This window comes from Schistocerca americana, chromosome 6 (genome assembly GCF_021461395.2).
Source record: "Schistocerca americana isolate TAMUIC-IGC-003095 chromosome 6, iqSchAmer2.1, whole genome shotgun sequence".
In the NCBI taxonomy this organism is placed as follows: Eukaryota; Metazoa; Arthropoda; class Insecta; order Orthoptera; family Acrididae; genus Schistocerca; species Schistocerca americana.
Window position 1 is genome coordinate 377,920,443 of NC_060124.1, and position 22,196 is coordinate 377,942,638.

Consider the following 22,196-nt stretch of genomic DNA (forward strand, 5'->3'; position numbering starts at 1 on the left):
TACAGCATGAGGCTGTTTAAAACTGTTTTAGGTCTGGAACTACGCACGTGAAAGTTTCTTTAGTTCTGTATGATGTTTCAGCTTATTTGCTGTATTACCTGCTATTACTGCCAAAAATTAGAAGATAAGTTTTGTGAAGGCCAATTAAACTGACATGTTGTATTTGTTCTTTGTCAACTTAAAACTACTGCTTTTAATTTCAGGGTACTGGTGAATTTGAACCTTAGCTATCCGTGTATATGTGATACCACTGTATTACTAATATTTACGTATTCAACGTACATTTGCCTGTAAGCGACCTTCCTCAGACATCAGAAAAACAGCTGAAGAAATGACTCATCTGTTGAACTCTGACACTCAGCTAGTAGATAACTTTATCACCAGACACAAATTGGATAACGGTTATATGTTGGGGACTACGTTAGAGAACAGGTAATTTATATTTACACACACAAACATTTTAAAGAAGTAGTTTAAATGGAATTACTTCCTTGTCGAAGTATGTGCTACTGATAATAGTGAAAATCTCATTTAACCTTTTAACTCCACTTGATTTCAAGATGTTATATCGTACAAGTAGTGAAAATTACGAGAGGTGTCCCCCCCCTCCCCCCCCCCCCCTTTTCATGACGACGGTGGCAAAGTGCGGGTCAGATTATAGATCTAAAGAACCGGGTTCGAACCACAATCGGTCCTAGACTTTCTAGTGTCCCTTGTGCTTCTTTCGTCCCGGGCAATTATATGGTAATGTGCAAAATGCCAATTTGTACTGTGGTTCGGAATCCATATTAAATTGTAGCCCCCCCCCCCCCCCCCAAACACACGCAGACACTCAACTCCAATAACTAGCTGCTCAAAACAAGCAAGCCTGGTTCTCCAGCGTTAGGGCGTGTGCCTGTAGACCGAGAGGTCGCGGGATCGAATACCGATTGGACTACGGAAATTTAGTCTCCCTTTAACCCAGCCTTCACCGCTCAACAATGTGAGGAGTGTCCAGGAACAACAAGTGGTTCGAATTCCATGTTAAATTGTAGCTCCTCTTCCCCCAGTTGCATAACTGGGTAGATCAGGGACAAGCAAGTAGCCGAACTGGCGTCCAATAGAAAGACTTGCACCAGGCCATTGAACAACACGAAATTATTACTATTGTTGTTACACGTGTGATCAAATTCTCGATTGCTGGAAGTCCACTCGATTTTTCCCTCACCAGTCCTATCTAGTCATTAATAAAAAATAAATTACCCGTACGCGTCTGCGATCGTCGCAAATATTTTATATTTATATTCTATATCGTTTACTATATTTCTTTATATTTTACTCCATTTCGGCAATTGTCATCGTCAGATCTGTAATTAAGATGATTGAAGGAACAGCAGATGTGACAGGCGTTTGTTAGAGAACAAGATGAAAAATTAAAAAAATTTTAAAAACCTTCAGTCACCAAATTAGTAATATTAAACTTTATGTGGCTGTTATGTAGAGGTTACTGTGTAGCAGCGTCGATGAAAACTCGTTGCAAAGTATAGATAAACTACACATGGACTAACTGCCGCCATCTGGAAAGCTAATTGCCGGCCGGAGTGGCCGTGCGGTTCTAGGCGCTACAGTCTGGAACCGTGCGACCGCTACGGTCGCAGGTTCGAATCCTGCCTCGGGCTTGGATGTGTGTGATGTCCTTAGGTTAGTTAGGTTTAATTAGTTCTAAGTTCTTGGCGACTGATGACCTCTGAAGTTAAGTCGCATAGTGCTCAGAGCCATTTGAACATTTATTTCGAAAGCTAATTTTATGAATATGCAACTTTACTCATGTAAACTGTATTTTAGAATTTGACAGTGGACGTCTTTAATTTACAGGCTGTCTGTTTATTTTATAAGTATGAGGAAAGAAGGGAAAAATAACTGCATGCAGCGTCCCTCACACTAGAGCCACCTCTCGGCTAGAACGTACATCATATATACTCGTATCTTATGAATGTGGAAGTTTGTGAGTGACTTAGACTATGAATGTGTGTGTGTGTGTGTGTGTGTGTGTGTGTGTGTGTGTGTGTGTGTTTTAGTATGTTTTTCACTCCTTCACGCTGAAACGGATGGACGGATTAGGATTAAATTTGGAATGGAGGTAGCTTATCCCCTGCATTAACGCACTGGGTACATTATAAGTATATATCTACCGATCATCGGGATTGAGGTGTGGCTGAAAAAGAAGTGTAGCCCACGATGTGCAAATACCGATACTTTACTCATCGAGTATTTGTGAATGACAGCACTTACCGACTTGCAAGAAACTTAATATGTAGTGTCAAACCTTGAAGAAACTTTTTCTTCCTGATAATCCCCAAAAAATGATGAAACGAAAGAAGTTAATCGCTTATTACACTTCCGCTGTTCATGCAGTAAAACTGCCGCGTGAAAGACGACGTTTTAATTTATTACATACTTACTACTAACTGTATTCGTAACACATACTGCAGACGGTTTTCACATATGCCACTGAATGTAACAGCGAAAGTATATCACTGTAACGACAGGTAGTTCAGAAATATGACGTCATAAACACTGAACTGTGTGAAAATGAAATAACAGGGCGCCACTCGCATGAGATAAGGTGAAATACACTGGAGCGCCAAAGAAACTGGTATAGGCATGCGTATTCAAATACAGAGACATGTAACAGGCAGAATACGGCGCTGCGGTCGGCAACGCATGTATAAGACAAGTTCAGAAATGTTCAAATGTGTGTGAATTACTAAGACACCAAACTGCTGAGGTCATCGGCCTCCAGACTTAAACTAACTCATGCTAAGAACAACACACACACCCATGCCCGAAGGAGGACTCGACCCTCTGCTGGGAGTGGCCGCGCAATCTGTGACATGGCGCCTCTAGCTGCGCGACCACTCCGCGCGGCAAAGACAACAAGTGTCTGGCGCAGTTGTTAGATCGGTTACTGCTGCCACAATTGCAGGTTATCAAGATTTGAGTGAGTTAGAACGTGGTGGTATAGTCGGCGCACGAGCGATGGGATACAGCATCTCCGAGGCAGCGAGGAAGTCGATGTTTTCCCGTTCAACCATTTCACGAGTACACCGTGAATATCAGGGATCCGGTGAAACATCAAACCTCCGACATAGCTGCGGCCGGAAAAAGATCCTGCAAGAACGGGGCCAGGATCTTTCCGCAAATTGCTACATTCCGATTGATCCGTAGTGAGGAGGTCCTCCAGGATGTAGAACATGTCAGAAAAACAATAATACATGACAAACATTTACAACTAAAACAATTACGCTAATGTTCCTGCACAGGTCAAAAGTGGAAAGATCGTCTTTTTTTTAATGAACACTATATGAAAGGATTATTTTACAACACTCATTTACTAAGATCGCTTTAGGAACCGAAGGCCCTCTCGTGTACCTTTGATGACTGCCCGACACGAAGTTTTACGCCTCGCCTGGCACCGTCAAGACCGACACTGGACTGTTGATGACTGGAAAGATGTTGCCTGCGCGGACGAGTCTCGTTTCAAATTGTATCGAGCGGATGGACGTGTACTGGTACGGAGACAACCTCATGAATCCATGGCCCCTGCTTGTCAGCAGGAGACTGTTCAAGCTGGTAGAGGCTGTGTAATGGTGTGGGGCGTGTGCAGTTGGAGTGATATGGGACCACTGATGTCTAGATACGATTCTGACAGGTGACATGTACGTAAGCATCCTGTCTGATCACCTGCATCCATCCATGCCCGAGCCGGCCGGAGTGGCCGTGCGGTTCTAGGCGCTACAGTCTGGAGCCGAGCGACCGCTACGGTCGCAGGTTCGAATCCTGCCTCGGGCATGGATGTGTGTGATGTCCTTAGGTTAGTTAGGTTTAATTAGTTCTAAGTTCTAGGCGACTGATGACCTCAGAAGTTAAGTCGCATAGTGCTCAGAGCCATTTGAACCATTTGAACCATCCATGCCCACTGTGCTTTCCGACGGACTTAGACAATTCCATCTGGACAATGCAACACCCCACACATCCAGAATTGCTACAGAGTGGCTCCAGGGACACTCTTCTGAGTTTAAACACTTTCGCTGGACACCAAATTCCCCAGACATGAATATTGTTGACCGTATTTGGGATGCCTTGCAACGTGCTGCTCCACCCCCTCGTACTCTTACTAATTTATGGACAGCCCTGCTGAATTCATGGTGTCAATTCCCTCCAGCACTACTTCAGACATTAGTCGAGTGGATGTCACGTCGTGTTGCGGCATTTCCGCGTGTTGCAGGGGCCCTACACGATATTAGGCAGGTATACCAGTTTCTTTGGCTGTTCACTGTATGTGGACAATGTTTTAACACCACTATTCTATCTAAATATGGGCTGGATGTGCGGTGTTAGCTAAATAAATGCCAGTGAATTTAGTTAAACAAACGCTTGTTAGATGATGCGGTTACATAAGGGAAGGTAGCAATGCCAGAAAACTGTAACGATCTGCAAGAAGACCTGCAGAGGATTTATGGATGGTGCAGGGACTGAACATAAGTAAATTAACACACTGCGTACACGTAGGAGTAGAAATCCAGTACTGTAGAGTTACACTACTGATGACAAATTGCTGAAAACAGTAAACAACCATCAAATAAGTAAGAGTAACCATACGGAGGGATCGTAACTAGAACGTCTACATAAAAATGACAGTCGGAAACGCAGATGCCAGGCTGACATTCATAGGAAAAATCTTAACGAAATTTAATTCGTACACGAAAGAACTGGCTTACAAAAGACTTGTTCGACCGATTCTAGAGTATTGTTCATCAGTATGAGACGCTTACCAGGTTGGATTAATAAAATACATAGACACGACGGAAACAAGAGTGGCGCGTTTCGTTTCGCGATCGTTTAGTCGGCGGGGCTGCATTACGAGGACGCTCAACAAATTACAGTGGCAAACATTGGAAGGAGGGCGTTGTGCATCACAGAGAGATTTACTATTATTCCGAGAGAGTACACTGCGGGAAGAGTCTGACAAATATTACAACCTCCCACATACGTCTCGGGTCCACCTCCATAGCTGACTGGTCAGCGTAGATGGCCACCATGCGGAGGACCCGCGTTCGATTCCCGGTACTGGCAAAGACTTTTCCTTGGTGGGAGATGGCGCGACATTCACTCAGCCTCGTGATGCCAACTGAGGAGCTACTTGACCGACTATAAGGGGCTCCAGCGTTTGGAAAGTCTCCAAAACAGCCGGGAGATAGGTGTGCTGATAACATGCTCCTCTGCACAGCGACTGCATGACCCCGCAAGGTAGAGGATGACACAGCTGCCAGAACACGTACTTTTGGACCTTCACGGCCTGGTGAGGAGCCCGTTTTTACATACGTCGTGCGAATAACCGCAACGAGCACGACAGAGCTTTACCAGTAGTTGTTGTTTCCAAACGCCATTCGCGAATGGAACAGGGGGTGAGGGATACGATAGTGGCACCAGAAACACCCTCGCCCATACACAATCAGCTAGCTTGCAGAATATAGATGTAGAATACAAGAGTGTATTGCAGTCTGTGGAGGTCACACTTCGTACTGATGTTGGTGATGAACATCAGTTCCGTCTGGGATGAAAGTTAATACACTACTGGCCATTAAAATTGCTACACCAAGAAGAAATGCAGATGATAAACGGGTATTCATTGGACAAATGTATTATACTAGGACTGACATCTGATCACATTTTCACGCAATTTGGGTGCATAGATCCTGAGAAATCAGTAACCAGAACAACCACCTCTGGTCGTAATAAAGGCCTTGATACGCCTGGGCATTGAGTCAAACAGAGCTTGGATGGCGTGTACAGGTACAGCTGCCCATACAGATTCAAATGGTTCAAATGGCTCTGAGCACTATGGGACTTAACATCTATGGTCATCAGTCCCCTAGAACTTAGAACTACTTAAACCTAACTAACCTAAGGACAGCACACAACACCCAGCCATCACGAGGCAGAGAAAATCCCTGACCCCACCGGGAATCGAACCCGGGAACCCGGGCGTGGGAAGCGAGAACGCTACCGCACGACCACGAGATGCGGGCATACAGATTCAACACGATACCACAGTTCATCAAGAGTAGTGAGTGGCGTATTGTGACGAGCCAGTTGCTCGGCCACCATTGACCAGACGTTTCCAATTGGTGAGAGATCTGGAGAATGTACTGGGCCAGGGCAGCAGTCGAACATTTTCTGTATCCAGAAATGCCCGTACAGGACCTGCAACATGCGGTCGTGCATTATCCTGCTGAACTGTAGGGCTTCGCAGGGATCGAATGAAGGGTAGAGCCATGGGTCGTAACACATCTGAAATGTAACGTCCACTGTTCAAAGTGCCGTCAATGCGTACAAGAGGAGACCGAGACGTGTATCCAATGGCACCCCATACCATCACGCCAGGTGATACGCCAGTATGGCGATGACGAATACACGCTTCCAATGTGCGTTCACCGCGATGTCGCCAAACACGGATGCGACCATCATGATGCTGTAAACAGAACCGGAATTCATCCGAAAAAATGACGTTTTGCCATTCGTGCACCCAGGTTCGTCGTTGAGTACACCATCGCAGGCGCTCCTGTCTGTGATTCAACGTCAAGGGTAAGCGCATGCATGGTCTCCGAGCTCATAGTCCACGCTGCTGCAAACGTCGTCGAACTGTTCGTGCAGCTGGTTGTTGTTTTGCAAACGCCCCCATCTGTTGACTCATGGATCGAGACGTGGCTGCACGATCCGTTACAGCCATGCAGATAAGATGCCTGTCATCTCGAATGATAGTGATACGGCCGTTGGGATCCAGCTCGGCGTTCCGTATTACCCTCCTGAACCCACCGATTCCATATTCTGCTAACAGTCATTGGATCTCGACCAACGCGAGCAGCAATGTCGCGATACGATAAGCCGCAATCGCGATAGGCTACAATCCAACCTTTATCAAAGTCGGAAACGTGATGGTACGCTTTTCTCCTCCTTACATGAGGCATCACAACAACGTTTCACCAGGCAACGCCGGTCAACTGCGGTTTGTGTATGAGAAATCGGTTGGAAACTTTCCTCATGTCAGCACGTTGTAGGTGTTGCCACCGGCGCCAACCTTGTGTGAATGCTGTCAAATGCTAATCATTTGCATATCGCAGCATCTTCTTCCTGTCGGTTAAATTTCACGTGTGTAACACGTCATCTTCGAGGGGTAGCAATTTTAATGGGCAGTAGTGTACAATATCGGTAATGTGAAGACCATCCCCACTAAGTTTGGTAAGTATGGGTCTAGTGCTTCATGGGGCAACACTTTCCATTTCCGTCGGCGAAGGCGCACGCGAGCCCGGTATTTCGCGACTGCGGCAGCGTGATTACGGAGAGAGATTCGGGCTCCGTCGCAGCAGGCACGCAGTTTCGCCGGGCCTTGCGCCACCGGGGCGTGCGCCTTGCGCAGCTGCCCGCCATGGGACGCCGGCGAACTGCGCTGGGTCCACGACCCACTTCGCGCGTGGCCGCCTCGTCTCGCCTTGGATGAGATGTGCCTATACTTGCAGGCATCTGCCGCCGCACGCGTTACGAGACTTGGTACTGAATAACAACATACGGCATTCAGCTTCAGGGGGCAAATTTACACAATCACGCTATATCTCCATCTACATCTACGTCATTACTCTGTTACTCACAAAGTGCCTGGCAGGGGGTTCAATGAACCACCTTGAAGCTGTCTCTCTACCGTTCCACTCTCGAACGGCACGCGGGGAAAACGAGTACTTAAATTTTTCTGTGCGAGCTCTGATTTCTCTTATCTTATGGTGATGATCACTTCTCCCTATGTAGGTGGGTGGCAACAGAATGATTTCGCAATCGGAGGAGAAAACTGATGATTGAAATTTCATGAGAAGATCCCGTCGCAACGAAAAACGCCTTTGTGTCAATGATTGCCACTCCAATTCACGTATCATGTCTGTGTCACCATCTCCCCTATTTTGCGATAATACAAACGAGCTGCCCTTCTTTGTACTTTTTCGATGTCATCCGTCAGTCCCACCTGATGCGGATCCCACACCGCACAGCAATACTCCAGAAAACGGTGGACAAGCGTGGTGTAAGCAATCTCTTTAGTAGACCTGTTGCACCTTCTAAGTGTTCTGCCAATGAATCGCAGTCTTTGGTTTGCTCTACCCACAACATTATCTATGTGATCGTTCCAATTTAGGTTATTGGTAATTGGAATCCCTAAGTATTTAGCTGAATTTACAGCCTTCAGATTTGTGTGACTTATCGCGTAATCGAAATTTAGCTGATTTCTTTTAGTACTCGTGTGAATAACTTCACACTTTTCCTTATTCAGCGTCAATTGCCACTTATCACACCATACAGTTATCTTATGTGAATCATTTTCCAAGTCGTTTTGATCATCGGATGACTTTGCAAGACGGTAAATGATAGCATCATCTGCAAACAATCTAACACGGCTACTCAGATTGTCTCCTATGTCGTTAATATAGATCAGGAACAATAGAGGGCATATAACACTTCCTTGGAGAACGCCGGATATTACTTCTGTTTTACTCGATGACATTCCGTCTATTACTGCGAACTGTGACCTTTCTGACAGGAAATCACGAATCCAGCCGCACAACTGAGGCGATATTCCATAGGCACACAGTTTGGTTAGAAGACGCTTGTGAGGAACGGTGTCGAAAGCCTTCTGGAAACCTAAAAATAGGGAATCAATTTGACTTCCCCTGTCGATAGCACTCATTACTTCATGTGTATAAAGAGCTAGTTGTGTTTCGCAAGACCGGTATTTTCTGAATCCGTGCTGAATATGTGTCAGTAAATCGTTTTCTTCGAGGTACTTGGCAACGGCCTTGCCGCAGTGGAAACACTGGTTTCCGTTAGATCATCGAAGTTAAGCGCTGTCGGGCGTGGCCGGCACTTGGATGGGTGACCGTCCGGGCGGCCATGTACTGTTGCCATTTTTCGGGGTGCACTCAGCCTCGTAATGCCAATTGAGGAGCTACTCGACCGAATAGTAGCGGCTCCGGTCAAAGAAAACGATCATAACGACCGGGAGAGCGGTGTGCTGACCACAGACCCCTCCCATTCGCATCCTCAGCTGAGGATGACATGGCGGTCGGATGGTCCCGATGGGCCACTTGTGGCCTGAAGACGGAGTGCTTTTTTTTTTTTCGAGGTACTTCATAATGCTCAAATACAGTATATGTTCCGAAAACCTACTGCAAATCAACGTTAGTGATATGGGCCTGTAATTCAGCGGATTACTCTTACTTCCCTTTTTGGGTAGTCGTGTGACCTGAGCAATTTTCCAGTCTTTAGGTACGGATCTTTCTGTGAGCGAGTTGCTGAATATGGAGCTATTTCATCAGCGTATTCTGAGAGGAACCTGACTAGTATACAATCTGGACCGGAGGCCTTGCCTTTATTAAGTGATTTAAGCTGCTTTGTTACACCTAGGATATCTACTTCTATGTTTCCCGTCTTGGCTGTTGTTCTTGACTGGAATTCAGGAATATTTACTTCGCCTGTATGATCAAAAATATCCGGTACTCCTGTGTAATGCGGAATTGAGCACTACACGACACGAGAAGCGGATTCACCAGAATGCGATGAGGTGTGGCGTATATTGTCGTCAGTACAGAAGCAGTAACAGCAAGAATGAATCGGACAGCAGAGCTGGGTGACTTCGAATGTGAACTAATCATTGGATGTCGCCTGAGTAACAAATCCATCGGGGGCATTTCAACGCTTCTAAATCTTCCCAAGTCATGGTGGTATAACTGTGAGTGGAAACGCAAAGGATTACCGCAGCTAAACCAAGACCAAGCAGATCACATGCACTGGCGGATAGGGACCTTGAGCATTGATAAGGGTGGTTGTAAAAAAATCGTATGAAATCAGGGGACGGACTCACTCGTGAGTTTCAAAGTGCTACCAGCAGTCCACCTAGCACACTGTCTGTGTGTAGGGATGGAAGTGATGGAATATAATGATCGAACAGCCCCTCGTAAGCCACACATTCCTGTCGCCAATGATAAGCGACGCTTGTGGTGGTGAAATGGACAGGATAACTGGAAGCAAGTGATTTTGAGTGATGAATCACGCTATACCCTGTGGATTTGGTGAACGCCTGGAGATCGCTACCTGCAATCATGTGTAGTGCTAACAGTGAGTTATGGAAGGAAGTAAGGATGTCTGGCGTTTAACGTCCCTTCCGCATCTAGGTCATGTGGTGAACACACGCGCCACGTTTTAAGAACTTTAGGTCAAAAGAACTAAATCTCAAGTGAATTTTACCAAACAGTGAACAAAACACTTCCGCTACCATAGTGTAGGAAACCAAAAACGAACACAAAACGAAGTCCTAGAAAGAAAATAAAGAAACATGTAATAACCATCTGAAGATGGATTCTTCAGAAATCCGAAACAGGTCATGATTTGAGTCAACTAAGGCTTTTAAACCATAAGTGTAGCTTGTTTCAATTACAAATTCACTATTGGCGTAATTGCAACGAATCGATTCATTTGGGATAAAGTTTGCTTCGTCCGCCCGAGATAACGTTCCATGCTAAACAGAAATTTCTTCCGCTAGCCACATTTGAGACTGAAACGCGAAACATTGTTCTAGCTAAACTAAACAGCTTGGAAAAGAGACTTCGGTTACGCTTTCAGCTCTCAAGCGAACTTCGCCGTAACCACTATCCGTTCAGGATGTATACAAGTTAACCTCATCTATAGGATGAGAATGACGTGGCCCACAGTCTAGTCCAGTCATCGTCAAGTACTCGTATGGCCTGCTGTTCCACACCATGAAACCAACGCCTCCGAATTTTACTGTTGGCACTACACACGTTGGCATATGACATTCACCGGGTATTCGCCATACCCACACCCTGCCATCGGATCGAGACATTATCTACCGTAATTCGTCACTCCACACATCGTTTTTCCACTGTTCAGTCGTCCAATGTTTACGCTCCTTACACCAAGCGAGGCGTCGTTTGGCATTTTCAGTGGATCCTGATGCAGTTTGGAATTCCCGTGTGATGGTCTGGATAGAGGTCTGCCTATTACACATTAGGACCCTCTTCAACTGTCGGTGGTCTCAGTCAGTCAACAGACGAGGTCAGCCTGTACCTTTTGTGCTGAACGTGTCCACGTTTCTACTTCACTATCACAGTGGATGTTTACGAGTGTGGAAATATCGCGTACAGACATATGGCACAAGTGATACCCAATCACCTGACCACTTTCGGAGTCCGTCGGTTCCGCGGAGCGCCCCATTCTGCTCTCTCACGATGTCTAATGATTACTTGAAGCCGCTGATATGGAGTACCCGGCAGTAGGTGGCAATACAATGCGCCTACTATGAAAAACGTATGTTTTGGTGGGTGACCGGATACTTTTGATCACATAGTGTATAAGCGTATCAGCCAGCGACAAATAAAATGTTATTAGAATGACTTTTAGCAATTTGAATAATATTTCATCGATAGAGTTATTATTATTAAATTCCCCACATATTTTCTTTTCAGAAAAGTGAGTTGTTACCCATACAATATTTCGCAAGTGCGTAGTAACAGATGGGTAACACATGTTCCGATATGTATCCGTCCGTACATCCGCTGTACATCCAAATGCATTCACGTCTATGGCCTGGATAATGCTGGGCACCATACTCGCACGTATTCCATCGGCTTGTCTTTCAGTGTTTCGTGCTAATGCATAGGATGAGGCAAAATGTTCGAGAGGTGTACGTGTCCCAATTGAGAACCGAAGTTTACAAGCTCTTGACATAAAACGCGAAATCCTACACCTAATGTTAATGTAAATGGACGAAGATCTCTGGCGCACATTTCAACGCACCTTTTTAATTAGTGTACATTTCAATGAAACTGGTAGTGCTTCAGAACTTCCACTTTGTCGTGTTCTGCAGACATATTCCCTCAAATGAGTGATGGCGCATCTGTAACACAGGAGAACAGAGCACTTGCCACAGCACATGTTGTCAACATCCTTATCAGTCACTAACGAAAATCTCTCCCAAACATTGTTACGACCACTGTCTTTCGGACTCAGGGTGTATTCTGTTGAATCAAGTTCTGCTTTTGCACTCTCTTTCACCTTATGTTCACGCGTCATGATCCCACAGCTGGCGACTGAACGGTGCTCGGATAACTACAGTAGACGAACAAGAACTGAGACTTACATGCTTATCTTAGAACTTTGTACGCAGATAATTGTCACCTGGACTGCAAACACTGAGCTCTATTTTTTAGATTTCAGTAATTTCGAAAAAGCGTTCAGCTGTTAGATATATATCTTCCTCTATCAAAATGATTCGTTGTTTACTTTCTGGAAAACGAGTCATACGATCAGTAGTAAATAACAGCTATAGCGTGCAACCTTTCGAGAAGAAAGACAGTTCAAGCAATTTGGACAAATGACCGAAACGTTGTCTTTCGTTTCGCCCGCATCTCGTGGTCGTGCGGTAGCGTTCTCGCTTCCCACGCCCGGGTTCCCGGGTTCGATTCCCGGCGGGGTCAGGGATTTTCTCTGCCTCGTGGTGGCTGGGTGTTGTGTGCTGTCCTTAGGTTAGTTCTAAGTTCTAGGGGACTTATGACCACAGCAGTTGAGTCCCATAGTGCTCAGAGCCATTTTTTTGTCTTTCGTTTCACACCATGACATGAACAAATGTGCAGCTTATTCAGTTGCCGCACACATTTTCCCATTATAGTGCACATTATTGTGTTCCCACTACAAAAATGAAATCCTACGTTAAAGCAAACTGTCACAATATATGACCTCCCTCTGAGGCAATTGATAGTAGCGATTCGGCCATGGCGATATCTACCTAGGCTGAGCAGCTGATTCTAGCTCCTGTTCTCGGAGCAAGGTGATAAAACGTGGTGACGCGTCTCTTCTTGATTCGTTTTTAAAACAGACAACCCACTGGAGAAGAAAAATGGAGGGGAGAAATATCTGGATTTGTCTAGTTTATAAACATAAATATCGCTATTAGAGTAGCTTTCCTTCTCTTTGTTCTACATCCAAGCAACGTGATCTTTCGTGCATTGCGTCTTTCAGTCCCACCTAAAACATGTAACGCGTTGCGTCTGCAAATTTTCCCTCGGAAAAATATATGCATAATCACTGGAAGTCCCATCTGTAGACTGACTTTTAGTTCATTTGTCCTCGTGCTTAATAAATCGTCTTACTTCAGTTACATCACGGCGGTTAGATGTTCTAGAAAAAGCTCCTGGCGCAACAGTTCTGTCATGAAGGGTAAATTTAGTACTATCCAGTGTGCCTGAGAACAATGGAAAGAGAGGAAAGAAATAATCGTCAAGCCGAGCCGCCTCCTACAGTTTGCAGACATCACAACAAAGACCAACGTCACGCGCCGCGTAACCAATTCCCAGAACAGATCTTACGCTGACGAACTGAAGAAAACAATACCTCAGCGTTCTCACAGGTCATCTGAATCTCTAATTACATTGAAGGCTAGACGCATATCATTAAACGGTTAAAATGGCTACCTACCGGTCCGTGTGGAATGCTTCCGTAGCTGCAATGGTCGACATAAAACTGCGTGCGTTTCAGACTTAGAACGGTAAGTGCATTCCTTAATGTTCGCAACGACACAAAAACCACTGCGCGATACAATTCCGCCAGATTAATCTGTTATCTAATCCTTTCAAAGACTTATTATGTCATCAGTGAGCACTGTCCAATCATATTAATGTCACCATATGTCAAAATCCTGAATAACTAGCGTTTGCAGCGCGGGACGTGGGCGAAGAGATTAAATGACATTCTGGAACGTACCGACAGAAATGCGGAGCCATGGCGAATCCAGCGCTGTTACCATCTCCGCTAGATTTCTCGGTGGAGCACCCATGCCGCTAACAACTCGATCAAGGTGATCTCACAGATGGTCTCTCGACTGAGTTTTAATCCGGGGAGTTTGGTGGCCAGTGCAGTACGGTATACTCATTCTGGTACTCTTCGAACTACGCACGAAGACTGCGAGCTGTGTGACACGTTGCACTGTCCTGCTGGTAGATGCTATGGTGCCGAGAAAAAACAAACTGCATGAATTGGGTGTACATGACCCCCGAGGAAAGATGCATACTTGTGTTGCTCCACTGTGCCTTCTAGAATGACGAAATCACCCAGAGAATACCACGAAAACATTCCTCCGACTGTAATACTCTCTCCTAGTTGCAGAGTGTTTGCTTTCAGACGTTATCACGCCGAACATACCGACGCCCATCTGTCCGATGAAGCATAAAACGCGGTTCATCTGAAACGGCCACTTGTCCACACACAGTGGATCTCCAGCTGCGGTACTGGCGTGCTAATTCCACTCATCATCGCCAATGAACAGCATTCACCACGGGTCCATGAACTGAGCGCCTGCTGCAAAGACCGATACGCAGCAACGTTAGCTGCACAGTCGTTTAGGAGACAGTGTTGGTCTTTAGCTGTTCCGGAAATGCTTCTGCCCTTGGCCCGAAAGCCAATAATCAAGCCCTTTTTGGACGCAAGATAAATCGCTCCCTGACCCCCCCCCCCCCCCCCCCCCCCCACGAAACGACACGTTTTACATACCCTCCACTGCTGCCACCTGCCATCGGTGAATGGTTATTGAAGACTGGCGTGGAACAGAGGTAGTGGTCGCATTACTATTACTGGTCCGTGTATAATCAGCAAATGCTGCAAAAGACGAAGTCTGAAACAAAGCAACTAAAGAGGTTGCTGCTTCTCGCGCATTTACTACTGTCAAAACAAAACTTAAAAAAAAAAAGAAAAGAAAACATATCTGCAAACTCACCACCAACAACAACATAATCGGGGTACTACATTCTTTGCCCACTTATAACCGTCACTGACAGAATGTATTACATCACCCCTACCACGGCTGCAAAGTAAACATTCAGATTAGGAATAACTTGCTTCTGACTTCAAAAATGATTTTCAGTTTCTTTTTATTGAGTCACGATTGATTTCGTAGCTACCAGCCCAATACTCAGTTTGGCATGATTTATACAGAGTGTTAAATAATGACTTTTTAAAAATTGAAGGACTGAAGAGGATGAAATTTTGAGCGTTTCGATATAAGGAACCTACAGTCGGAAATGTGAAGAAGTTTCTACGGTCATCACTGGGATATCGAAAAACCTGTACGACAAGTTACCAGGCGAGATTTTCAGTCAGTATTTGGGCTGGAATTCTTGAAGATCTCCTCATTGGACCACACTTCTCAACAGATCGATTGATAGCGCATGGTATTTGAACTTTTTGTACAATGTCTTGTCTCATCTTCTGGAAGACGTTCCCCTTCTATTGCACACTAGTTTGTTGTAACGAAGCTGATTGTCGTCACAATGAATATTTACCCCACAGTAGTGAAGCCACAGATTCGACTTGCAATATTTATTTGTGCTCTACTGTCAGTAAAAGTTTTCCAAAACACGGTATTCTGGTGTTTAATTTAGTCTACAGAACGCGTAGAAAGTGCAAACGTTCAAAATATCATCCTATACAATGTCCTAAATTTTGAAATGTATTTCTGTAACATCCTGTATGCATCTAGTCAATGTGTCGTATGTTTTTCCAAGGTAGCGAAATTCCATCAACGATGGAAAATTTAAATCTCTCCTTCCGTTTAGTTTCGTGGTTTTACGAAGGACGTTCCTCAAATAAGTTTCGTCATTGTTTTTGAAACAGAAGATGATACACAGAAACAAACGCCATGTGAATCTATACTCATTGCTACCTCAGTGACGGAAGGGGCGACAGCGGAAGAGGAATGGCGCATACTCAGAGCGCCGAATAAGAGAGAGTGGTACCTGACAGGCGTGCCCGAGGTTTTGGAGTACACGTCACGATGGCAGACGGATTTGTACTGACAACATGTTTTCCAATGGAAGTGCCTACTGTTATCCGGTATAAATGGGCACGTGGGACTGCTGTATCCGTCATGCAGACCGTGTATGCCGAAGAGGTCATGTCTCGTCAAATGGTTGTTCGATGGTGTTGCATGTTCAGAAAAGGAATACAGAGTGTTTAGGATGAACCACTGCTAAGTTGGAAGAGGCTGTGCAACAACTCCTTGCATTGCAGGGCACCGAGCTTTAACAGAGTGTTTTTTTCAAACTCATTGTACGACATATGTATCAATTTCGGTGGCGATTATGCCGAAAAATAGTGCAACGTGTATAGTCCATGTTGCCCCGGTGTATTTCTTTCTGGCAGTAAAGTTTCTGTGTGCAAAACAATTACGAAACTTACTTTCGGAACGTTTTCGGAGCGTTTTCAAATGGTTCAAATGGCTCTGAGCACTATAGGACTCAACTGCTGAGGTCATTAGTCCCCTAGAACTTAGAACTAGTTAAACCTAACTAACCTAAGGACATCACAAACATCCATGCCCCAGGCAGGATTCGAACCTGCGACCGTAGCGGTCTTGCGGTTCCAGACTGCAGCGCCTTTAACCGCACGGCCACTTCGGCCGGCTCGGAGCGTTTTTCTCGCCAGGTATTTGTTCTATCGATTAGGGGCTCACTTAAAAATTTTATATCTTCTGCTGCCTCAGTTTCTGATGCCCTAAGACGAAAAATGGTGACGCAGATCAACTTTGTCTTATCCTGGTGGATGTTGAACTGAGCGGACGCAGAGAAGCGAACTCAAGCTTTTTTAGCACTTTTGCTTAAATAAATGGTGTGTTTAAAATTATTTATGGGTGGTCTACGTTAATTAATAACCTATTCAACAGAAAGGAACTAAAGGATTTATTTCGCTAGTCGCTCTTTGTTATACTGAAATTAGAGCATTACATATAATTATGAAATATAGGACACACAATACATCGAAACCGTGTCCATTAGTAAAGATTGGACAAGGAAGTGAGTCACATGGAATTACTGCTCTCAACTGCCTCACTCGTCGAGGCATTTCAGCGTGTCGAAGATAAGTGTCATAGGCTGCGTAAATACACCGTTCAAGTGCGTGCTTATCAGTAACTGGTTAAGTATTCTCTAGGCTTTATGCCCCGCTAGTTAAAGTGCTTAAGATGGTAGTAAGCCAAAAATTTCTTAAAGGAAGTCATTTTCCTGTGAAGACTGATCTTTTATTTTGAAATAAGCACGTTTTTATTTCGCAATTAGCTACGTTTCACCCGCCTGGGCAGCTTGTGGTCGCCTCTAATAACACTTCAGCACGACCATAATACAGGACGGCCAGAAAGTCTATTTGCATCGAACTAAATGCGTATATAAATATTTCGTCAACAAGGGACGACATTATGAGGGCTGTGACTGTTGATGAACACAAAACATTTTCTGCGTAAGTCAATTGTTTATTTTTCCACTACGCGTTTCGATGGTTCACACCATTATCTTCAGGTGGAGAATTGTTTATTTACTCTGGTGATCCACATCGTGATTGCAGCGTTAACTGCCACATGACTTCCTGGGGAGGAGAATGAAGTCTGTACGTTGGCCATTTCACTGTTCGCATTTCCGGGTTTGGTAAAGAACAATGGTAGATACCAGCTACTTCACTTAGAATAACGCTTAGAGACCAGTGTGTGGATCCATGAACGGTAACAAAACAACGAACAAATGATACAGGTAAACAACAGGTTTCGTGAACGATTTGCTAAGGATTCACCAAGTCGTGTGACTTTGATCACATAGGGGTTTTTTATTTCCCCGTCGCCCCCCCCCCCCCCCCCCTGGCCGTCCATAAACTCGAAGGGAAAGGTGCTGAAGTTAGTAACAGATCTTCTAATATTTTATCACTGGCGCACTATCTTCCAATCAAGTTACAAATCTTATAATATTGTATATTTCTGCAACAGTCAATAATCTTCATGGCACTAAATAAAATAAATTTTAAGGCACTGTCATCATCACTCTTCGAGTAGCACTTAAGATGGCTCAAAATGGTTCAAATGGCTCTGAGCACTATGCGACTTAACTTCGGAGGTCATCAGTCGCCTAGAACTTAGAACTAATTAAACCTAACTAATCTAAGGACATCACACACATTCATGCCCGAGGCAGGATTCGAACCTGCGACCGTATCGAGCACGTAAGAATTACACATCCTTTGTTATCTACATTTCTCTGTCATTTTGCAAAACAGGTTTGAACGCTGAAATTCAAACTTAACAGTAACTTACGTTTCCTCTGCCAAAATGCCATATCGTTTTAATACATAATTGTATCGCAGCGTCTTTGACACTAATGTACTTTGAAAACTCCGTATTTGTTTTCGTATGCTGTTAGTCAAAACATGTGGTGCGCGTTGGATTACGTTTTGGACCAAATGAAAGTGTTTAGTAATGAAAACAGACATATGTGACTGTGAAAATACATTACGAATATAATTCGCTGGAAGAAAACAGTAAAAGCAAATGCTACAGAAGGATATTTCATGTAAGTTGCATTCTACGACAAATTTGTAGCCCAACCATCTTTGTTACACGTTTGTAACTGTGAACTTTGGTTTATCCTAGGGAACTCGCCAGTAAACCAGAGCATCAAATACTGTGACGAAAGCATGAAAGCTGTCTGATGACGAAGTGTATAAGTTATGCACCGTTAACGGGACTTTCTGAATAAACTAACCTGAAATCAACCAGTGACTGGCAGATGTGCACCAAAAACTACTTTTCGAGTTTAGTATTAATGTTTTATCTGGTTTGCTCCCTTTATATTTACTTACTGTCCAACCTTTAACTTTTTAATTGTATTATCACTCCTGTGTCAAAGATGACTTTTACTGTTCGCGCCTCAATTGAGATAAGTAATATCTCATCTAATGTTGTTTAAAACTATCGTAACTTCTTTGGTGACGATAGTTCAAGTGTGATAATGGCCTTGTAAGCCGAAAGCCGATAACTCAAATAAATCCTGTAGAGAAAATACAATATTGTGTTTTTCATTTATAATTATGTTGTTCTTCCAAGAAGCGGCGGAGGAACCAGTTAACACGGTACGTATGTTAGGCAAAACGAGGAGAGAGAGAGAATAGGAAATGAAGATGATAGGGAGGAAACTGGTGTAGAAAGCTGAATGATACAGTTGAGATGAGTAGGTGAAAATGGTTTGGTCATGTAAAGAGGATGGAAGAATCCCTAAATGAATGACTGGAGTAAGTCTGACAGCGAGAGGCAGATCCAGAGCAATATGGACTAACTCGATCAAGACCGGTACAAAAAGAAGGAATCTAGAATAGAACAAAACAGTTATGAAGCAGAATGGTGGAAAGACAGTGTAAAACGTCCCAACCCGGGAAACGAAAACGACGAAGAGGAAGGAACATCCGTACAAGACACACAGAGAAAATAATGAGGAACTAGGATATTTATAACAGTTATGAGGAACATGAAATTGTGTAGCTTAATATCCACAGAGTACGTCTTAGTAGTTGTTTCCTCTCCAACCACTTGTCGTATTTACCTTCTGTTTATCAAAACCAATAAGGCGCAGCCCAGCTACTCTGAAAGCGACTAATAAATGCGTGAAGGAAGTTTTGGCCGAAAATACATCGATACCGATAACATGTTACAAACATTTTTATCTTATTAACAAAACACGCTCATTCTAAGATAAACGCAACCTCATAAGCAAAGCACTCTCACGACGGCAATATCAAAAGCTCTACTTCAGGGCCAATCGGACTAACAAGTTCGAAGAATACACAAACTTTCCATGTAAATAACGCCACTTTTGGAATCCTAGATTGGGTTAGTCTCTCTTATCTTTATCAAGCTCATCATTAATTGATAAATTTTCACATCCGAAAATATGGAAGAACAAGAGATTGAGTGATAAGATAATGTAATTGTTCCGTCATATTTTACTATCGATGTCAAGTGATCATTACTTTGCAGAAAGATAAAGGAATGTCACTCGTCTTCCAATTACTAGTCCAGTCAGAAGCATATGTTTAAGAGGTCGTACACAAGGGGCTAGGAAAGTTAAATACGAAATTGGTATCACCTGCCTAATATCGTGTAGGGCCCCCGCGAGCACGCAGGAGTGTCGCAACACGACGTGGCGTAGACCCGACTAACGAATGAAGAAGTTCTAAAGGGAATTGACACCATGAATTCTGCAGGGCTGTCCATAAATCATTAAGAGTTCAAGGGGGTGGAGATCTCGTCTGAACAGCAGGTTGCAAGGCATTCCAGATATACTCAATAATGTTCATGTCTGGAGTGTTTGGTGCCCAGCGGAAACGTTTAAACTCAGAGCGTTCCTAGAGCCACTATGTAGCAATTCTGGACGTGTTCGCTGTCGCATTGTCCTGATGGAATTACCCAAGTCCGTCGGAATGCACAATGGACATGAATGGATGCAGGTGATCAGACAGGATGCTTACATATGTGTCACCTGTCAGAGTGTAGGGAAGCAGCCTACTCACGCCTTATAAAATTCACATCAGTCTTTCCATTGTGTGCCAGCCAGTCCGCTGTAACTAGCTCTGACGTCATAAATGTTGCGCAATACTTTAAAAATCAACTAAATAACCAGAAACGTTTCTAGCATGTCAGGAGTAATACAAAATCAATATGTGTCGAATATCAGTTCAATAACTTTAACCATTATCGAAATTTGGATGTTTCTCTGTAAAAATCATTGGCGCAACAGAAAAGAGCTAGAAACTTAAAAATTTATATTTAGATTCCTTTTGCATAATAATTTAGTAGAAACAGTATTCTGGATCTCACAAATTAAAATTTTAGTTGAAATTCATGATTTTCTGGTTTTTGTCTTAGAAATTAAGGAAGCAAGATAGATTAAGTAAGCGAATAAATAAAGCTAGGATGTTTAAATTTAAGTAAAAGGGAGATCCGCTATAATCATAAAAATGTGAGAAGTTTCAACAGAATATCTATAAAACTATAGCTGTAGCGCATCTCCAAAGAGCAAGTTCAGAGCTCGTCTACTGCGTGTAGTGTAATTAAATTAATTCTCTCGCCCAAAATATTTGACTTAGCCACGTCAGACTTTTATTATGATTACTTACTTGTGTGCTGATTGCACAATTAAATTGAAAGCTTCATCGGCCATCAGCAAAGGAAGCAATGATTTATTCGATAACTTAAAGTGGTGCATTACTAGCCCAGCGGCTAGTCGGGAGAGCAGATTTGATCAGGCGTTCCCTTAGCCGTCCGCACCGCGGCTTTATATGTAAGAACGCTGCGCAAGAGAAAGGAAGGACCCAGTTCTCTCCAGACGCTGATTAGCGCGCCACCTGTGCCGGGAAGCGTCGCGTCGGTATCGTTGATACAAACAGCCTCGGATGCAGTAATAAGTTACTCGGGATACGCGTAACCATGAAATCGTTTTCGAGTGAAGTGTTAATTCTGGGATGACGTTAATGATCTATCTTTAGTTTGCGTATGTCGTATTTTCACGTGCCGCCACAGGACAGACATTCTACCATTATTAGCGTGGCGTTTGATGAACATCATCATCAAATTATGGCGAGCATTTAATTTGAACAGTTATAGTTGCATCAGCGCATTAGACTCTGAACTGCTCTGGTAGTTGGATTGTGTGGATTCTTTTTGGTCTGTGACTTTCAGAATATAGTGAACATTTTAGAGAGAATGGTTTTTGATTATGAATCCCAGACAATCTCCTAATTCCTCAGAGCTATAAGCTGTAGCTGTAAATGTATTTCTCAGATGAAGTGGGCACTAGGAATTCTAATTACAGGCTTCACGTTTTGCTAATCACTTTCTGGTTGCCAATATTGTAGTTAGAGAGCCAGTGTTGAGAACGGCAAACAACAGCATAAATACAAAACATTTATTCTATTATTCCACCCGCCGCCCCACAAGCGTAGTATCTAGGCATATCAGGGATCCCATGTCACTCCATCTGCACACGGATCACACTAGTACAGTGCCTCCAACACCTTGAACAGTCCCCTGCTGACGTTCAGAGTCCATGGATTCATGAGGTTGTCTCCATATCCGTACACGTCCATCCGCTCGACGCAATTTGAAACGAGACTCGTCCACACAGGCAACAAGTTTCCAGTCATCAATAGTCCAATGTCAGTGCTGACGGCCCCAGGCGAGGCCTAAAGCTCTATGTCGTGCAGTCATCAAGGATACACGAGTGGGCCTTCGGTTCCGA

The 22,196-nt window shown here is 44.0% G+C and overlaps 1 protein-coding gene and 1 pseudogene across 2 annotated transcripts in view; one reads left to right on the top strand and one right to left on the bottom strand.

Moving 5' to 3' along the window:
- LOC124619362 (ATP-binding cassette sub-family G member 1-like) overlaps nucleotides 1-22,196 on the bottom strand; it is a 779,674-nt gene that overhangs the window by 111,580 nt on the left and 645,898 nt on the right. The gene's annotated exons all lie outside the window — the stretch shown is intronic.
- Nucleotides 8,870-8,987, top strand: LOC124620426 (annotated as a pseudogene).